This window comes from Pan paniscus, chromosome 4 (assembly GCF_029289425.2).
Source record: "Pan paniscus chromosome 4, NHGRI_mPanPan1-v2.0_pri, whole genome shotgun sequence".
Classification (NCBI taxonomy): domain Eukaryota; kingdom Metazoa; phylum Chordata; class Mammalia; order Primates; family Hominidae; genus Pan; species Pan paniscus.
Window position 1 is genome coordinate 30,068,200 of NC_073253.2, and position 7,228 is coordinate 30,075,427.

At 40.6% G+C, this 7,228-nt stretch overlaps 1 pseudogene; it reads left to right on the forward strand.

The window, feature by feature from the left end:
* Positions 1–983: 983 nt before the first annotated feature.
* On the forward strand, positions 984–4,286 carry LOC134730427 (uncharacterized; annotated as a pseudogene).
* The last annotated feature ends 2,942 nt before the right edge of the window (positions 4,287–7,228 follow it).

Sequence of the window (7,228 nt, forward strand, 5' to 3'; positions counted from 1 at the left end):
TCTAATTTATACAAGCAGAAATCTAGAGAACAGGCATGAGAATGGATATTACAGGTGTGGGATAATGGTGGAAGAAACATAGAGTTGCATCAGGCTGAATTTATTGATTTGGGCCCACTAAGTAGGGACTCTGCCTTTAATGTTGCGGCTTGGGAGTTAAAAGAGGTTCTAATAGTTTATTTGCTTGGTTACCTGAGATATGGATTAAAAGATGGCTCACTGTGAGTGAGCTGGAAATGCCTGATCTCCCTTGGTTTACTGTAAAGGAAGGGATCCAAAGGCTTAGGGAGATTGGGATGGTGGAGTGGATTAGTCACTTTAAACCTACTCATCCTAGCTGGGAGTGTCCAGAAAATATACCCTTGACCAATGCCTTGTGAAATAGATTTGTGAGGGCAGCACCTCATCTTTGAAGAGCCTTGTAATTGCTCTTCGTGTATGTCAGATCTAACAGTGGGAACCACAGTCACTCAACTACAACATTTAAATACAATGAGAATAATTGGATCCCGAGGTGGCAGTGGCCAAGTGGTGCCACTCAACTGACAAAGGCAAGGTGGGCATAGCTACCATAATGGACAGCAGAAGCAAAGCAGCAATCAGAATAGTCTGAATCATGTAGAGCTCTGGCATTTGCTAATTAATTGTGGTGTTCCTAGAAGTGAAATTAATAGGAAGTCTACGCATTCCTACTTAATTTATATAAGCAGAAAAATTCTAAGTCAAATGGACAAAAAAGTGAATTTGAATTATAAATAGAAAATCATGGCCCCTCAGTCAATTTCCAGACTTGACTCTGTTTACAGACCCAGAACCCCTTGAATGAAGGAGAGGATGGTTCCCCTTGATGAAGGACCCTACTATACAGCTGACAATTTATGCTGTTAATGTTTCTCCCATCCTTCCCCAAGGAGATCTGGCCTTTTACCAGGGTAACTGTAACCTGGGGAAAGGGAAATAATCAGACATTTTGGGGACTACTGGACACTAGCTCTGAGCTGACATTGATTCCAGGGAACCCAAAATGTCATTGTGGTCCTCCAGTCAAAGTAGGGGCTTATGGAGGTGAGGTAATTAATGGAGTTTTAGCTACAGTTTGACTTAGTGGGTCCAGTGGGTGCCTGGTCTCATCCTGTGGTCATTTCCCCAGCGCCAGAATGCATAATTGGCATAGACATACTTGGCAGCTGGCAGAACCCCCACATTGGCTCCGTAACTGGTAATGTGAGGGCTATTATGGTGGGAAAGGCCAAATGGAAGCCATTAGAGCTGTCTCTACTGAGGAAAACAGTAAATCAAAAACAATATCATATCCCTGGAGGGATTGTGAAGATTAGTGCCACCATCAAGGAATTGAAAGACACAAGGGTGGTGATTCCTACCACATCCACAGTCAACTCTGTCATTTGGCCTGTGCAGAAGACAGATGGATCTTAGAGAATGACAGTTGATTATCATAAGCTTAACCAAGTGGTGACTCTAATTGCAGCTGCTATACCAGATGTGCTTTCATTGATTGAGCAAATTAACACATCTCCTCGTACCTGGTAGTCAGACATTGACTTGGCAAATGCCTTTTTCTCCATTCCTCTCCATAAGGTGCACCAGAAGCAATTTGCCTTCAACTGGCAAGCCCAACAATATACCTTTACTGTCTTATCTCAGGGGTATATCAACCCTTCAACTTTGTGTCAAGTAATATTATTCAGAGAGACCTTGATCACTTTTTGCTTTTGCAAGATATCACACTGGTCCATTACATTGGTAACATTATGCTGATTGGATCCATTGACTGAAAAGTAGCAAACACACTGAACTTATTGGTGAGACCTTTGCGTGCCAGAAAATGGTAAATAAATCCTAGTAAAATTCAGGGACCTTGTACCTCAGTAAAATTTCTAGGGGTCCAGTAGTGTGGGGCCTGTCAATAAATTCCTTCTAAGGTGAAGTATAAGTTGCTGTATTTGCCCCCATCCCCCTACAACCAAGAAAGAGGCACAACACCTAGTGGGCCCATTTGGATTTTGGAGGCAACACATTCCTCATTTGGGTGTGTTACTCCTGCTCATTTATCAAGTGACCCGAAAGGCTGCCAGTTTTCAGTGTGGTCCAGAACAGGAGAAGACTCTGCAATAGGTCCAGTCTGCTGTGCAAGTTGCTTTGCCACTTGGGCCATATGATGCAGCAGATACAAGGGTACTTGAGGTGTCAGTGGCAGATAGGGATGCTGTTTGTAGCCTTTGGCAGGCCCCCATAGGTGAATCACAGTGGAGGCCTCTAGGATTTTGGAGAAAGTTCCTGCCATCTTTTGCAGAAAACTATTCTCCTTTTAAGAGACAGCTCTTGGCCTGTTACTGGGCTTTGGTGAAAATTGAACATTTGACTATGGGTCATCAAGTCACCATGTGACCTGAACTGCATATCATGAACTGGGTGCTTTTCTGACCCATCAGCCATAAAGTGGGACATGCATAGCAGCATTCCATCATCAAATGGAAGTGGTATATACCTTATCAAGCTCGAGCAGGTCCTGAAAGCATAAGTAAGTTACATGAGGAACTGGCTCAAATGCACATGGTCCCCACTCCTGCCTTCTCTCCCCTAGCCTGCATTCATGGCCTCATGGGGAGTTCCCTATAATCAGTTGACAGAGGAAGAGAAGATTAAGACCTGGCTCACAGATGGTTCTGCACTATATGCAGGCATTATCCAAAAGTGGACAGATGCAGCACTACAGCCCCTTTCTAGGACATCCTTAAAGGACAGCAATGAAGGGAAATCTTCCCAGTGGGCAGAATTTCAAGCAGCGCACCTGGTTGTGCACTTTGCATGAAAGGAGAAATGGGCAGATGTGCGATTGTATACTGACTCATGGGCTGTAGCTAATGGTTTTGCTGGATGGTCACGGACTTGGAAGAAGCCTGATTGGAAAAATGGTGACAAAGAAATTTGGTGAAGAGATATGCGGATGGACTTCTCTGAGTGGTCAAAAACTGTGAAGATATTTGTATCCCCTGTGAATGCTCACCAATGAGTAACCTCAGCAGACAAGAGTTTTAATAATCAAGTAACAGGATGATCCATTCTGTGGAAACCACTCAGCCTCTTTCTGCAGCCACTTCTGCCATCACCCAATGGGCCCATGAACAAAGTAACAGTCGTGGCAGGGATGGAGGATATGCATGGGCTAGGCACCATGGACTTCCACTCCCCAAGGCTGAACTGGCTATGGCCACTGCTGAATGCCCAATTTGCCAGCAGCAGAGACCAACACTGAGCCCTCAGTATGGCACCATTCCTCAGGGTGATCAGCCACCTGCCACCAGGTGGGTTATATTGGACTTCTTCTATCATGGAAAGAGCAGAGGGTTGTCCTCACTGGAATAGACACTTACTCTGGAAATGGATTTGCCTTTCCTGCACACAATGCTTCTGCCAAGACTACCATCCACGGACTCATGGAATGTCTTATCCACCGTCATGGTATTCCACATAGCATTGCCTCTGACCAAGGCACTCACTTTACAGCTAAAGAAGTGCAGCAGTGGGCTCAAGCTCATGGAATTCACTGATCTTACCTTGTTCCCCATCATCCTGAAGCAGCTGGATTGACAGAATAATGGAATGGTCTTTTGAAGTCACAATTACCATGCCAACTAGGGGACAATTCTTTGCAGGGCTGGGGCAAAGCTCTCCAGAAGGCCATGTATGCTCGAATAAGCATCTAATATATGGTACAGTTTCTCCCATAGCCAGGATTCACAGGTCCAGGAATCGAGGGGTGGAAGCAGAAGTGGCACCAGTCACCATCACCCCTAGTGTTCCAATAGCAAAATTTTTGTTTCCTGTTCCTGTGACATTACATTCTGCTGGCCTAGCTAGAAGTCTTTGTTCCAGAGGGAGGAAAGCTGCCACCAGGAGACACAACAACCATTCCATTAAACTGGAAATTAAGATTGCCACCTGGACAATTTGGGCTTCCACATTTAAGTCAATAGGCTAAGAAGGGAGTTACAGGGTTGGCTGGGGTGATTGACCCAGACTATCAAATTGAAATCAGTCTACTACTCCATAATGGAGGTAAGGAAGAGTATGCATGGAATACAGAATATCCATTAGGGCATCTCTTAGTATTACCATGCTCTGTGATTAAGGTCAATGGGAAACTACAACAGCTCAATCCGGGCAGGACTACAAATGTCCCAGACCCTTAAGGAATGAATGTTTGGGTCATTCCACCAGGAAAAAAAAAAAAAAAAAAAAAAAAAAAAGGAAAGAAAAAGAAAGGAAGAAAGAAAAAAGAAAACATGACCTACTGATGATGTGCTTGCTGAAGGCAAAGGGAATATAGAATGGATAGTAGAGGTAGGTAGTCATCAATACCAGCTACAACCACATGACCAGCTGCAGAAACAAGGACTGTAATTGTCATCAATGTTTCCTTCTTCTTTTGTTAAAAACATTATGTGTGCATTTTTTTGTGAAAAACATTCATGTATACCCTTGTACTAAAAAAATCTTCATTTTATTTCCTTTTTTCTTTATCATGTGACATAAGACTTATTGACTTCCTATCAGCATTTAAGTATTGTTAACTTTATGTAATAGTATTTGGGTTAGAGACTGTTGTATTACAGTTGTACAAAGGATAGTTGTATTATGTTAGGTGTAATTATGACCTTATTATTGTCTTTGTTTGAAGATTATGTATGATCTCAGGAGAAGTGTATGCATTCAAGTTGACAAGGGGTGGACTTGTGATGGTTAATACTGTCAGCTTGATTGAATTTAAAGATGCAGAGTATTGATTCTGGGTGTGTCTGTGAGGGTGTTGCCAAAGGAGATTTACATTTGAGTCAATGGCCCGGGAAAGGCAGACCCACCCTTAATCTGGGTAGGCACCGTCTAATCAGCTGAAATATAAAGCAGGCAGAAAAAAACATGAAAAGAGAGACTGGCCTAGCCTGTCAGCCTACATCTTTCTGCCATGCTGGATGCTTCCTACCCTTGAACAACAGATTCCAAGTTCTTCAGTTTTGGGAGTCGGACTGTTTCTCCTTGCTCCTCAGCTTGCAGACAGCCTATTGTGAGACCTCATAATCATGTGAGTTAATTCTTAATAAACTCACCTTCTAATACATATAAACTCCCCTTCTAATGTTATATATATATATATATCCATTAGTTCTGTCCCTCTAGAGAACCCTGACTAATACAGACCCACTAATAATATTCTTTGCTTCTCTTCTGACATGCCCACTTCCTTAGTGCAGGAAACCTTTTCAAACCTCAGGAGACATAAGCATTGCTCTTTATCATCTCCATTGATCCAAATATTTATATTTCTATCTTAACATAAGATATTTCAGTTTCTTAGTTTAAAGTTTATAAGTGTGTAACTCAAAAATCAAGTGGAATAGGAGCAACTACTTGGCTACTGTGTTGTATTTTGCTATCTCTTACTCCAGGCAATGAGCAGAAAGTGCATTATACGCCTCTTAACAGGAATGATGAGTCATGTGTTAAAAAAGATAAAAAAATTTATTAGTAATTCAAATACACTATCTTATCATATTAAAACAATAACCAGTTAGTTTGGCATTCTTCATCCAATACATGAAAAGGTATTTATGCTGCTGCTTTTAAAAACTGTATATATTTGACTATTGGGGCTTAGTTAGATTGCTTAATGAATTGAATTTAGTCAGTCTTACAGTAAATAATAATATACTGAGAATGGTTTGCTCCAGTTATTTGCTAGATGGATATATAAGCAGTGTCTCCACACTCACACACACTCATATGTATGCACTAGTGAAATGGGTGTGAGAGTAAGGAGCATGGCAGGATGGACCAGAACTCCCATGAGAATGGTTAAGGGTGGTAGTTGCTGCTCCTGAGGCGAGGGTACCATCAACTCTACAACCCTTTGGTGACAAGTTCTTCTATTCGCCTGAATTGTATAACTCTCTTCATAAGGCTGTGTCCTGTTTCATTAAAGAAAGTGTATACTTTTACATGTGTCTGTTGGATATTTTTCACCAATCATGTAGTTGTTTTGTTTGAAATTATGGAGATTGATTTTAGATATGATATTAATGCAAACACCATAGACGTGAGTTGTAGTAAAACTTGGGGGAGTCTGGATAATACTGTATTTCCAAGATGTCTTCAGGCCACATTTATTTAGACCATAATTATTTGGTCTGAGTATCTGAGAACAATTATTTCAATGGAGTAGAACCACTGGCCCTTGTCTCTGAGTTTGGCTATCAAAGCAGTAACTGCTTGTATGTTATGTGAAGATTTATCGGGGTCTTCATTGACTTGAAGACAATAATATATTCCTAAAAATTCTCAAGTTCTTCCCAACTAGAATAAGTATATTTAAAACTCAAATTCCCAAACTAAAACATATAAGCTATGTGCAAATAAGCAACAAACTACAACCATATTAGTTTATAAACCACTTTAAACATTATTTTCCAATCACTAAATGGTTGATATTATTAATGAACAAATTATTTGCATGCATAACAACATCCTCTTCCTCTATTACCTTTCTCTATCTTCTGCATTCGCCACAAATTGCTTTAAAAATGTTTCACTGAGATAGGATTTATTGTAAAAGTAGGCAAATACAAAAACCAAATATAAAATATTTTATGTAAAGATCCTTGGAACAATCTGATAATGGAGGAGAATGGTTCAAATTAACTCTAACTCTGTTAAGTTTCTCTTAACATTAGCAGTAACCAAGACTGCTCACCATCAGTGTTAACACCTATTATACATTTCAAACAACTACACATTTGATTCCTATTTTTGATATTCAGCCAATTGAATTTGGAATGTAAATAGACAACTTTCACTTCTATTTTTTTAATGTATTTAGTTTTGAAGATGTAAAATATATTAAGTTGGTGCAAAAGTCATTGCAGTTTTTGCCACTACTTTCAATGGCAAAAATCGCAATTACTTTTTTGCACCAAGCTAATAAACTATCCCTTTATAAATACTGGACCCCCACACCACAATGTACAAAAGATATGTACAAGAGGTCTAAAATATAATATGAAATGAGCACTTGGTCAGATGCGGTGGCTCATCCAGCACTTTAGGAGGCCTAGGTGAGCAGATCACTTGAGGTTAGGAGTTTGAGACCAGCCTGCCCAACATGGTGAAACCCCATCTCTACTAAAAATAGAAAAATTAGCCAGGTGTGATG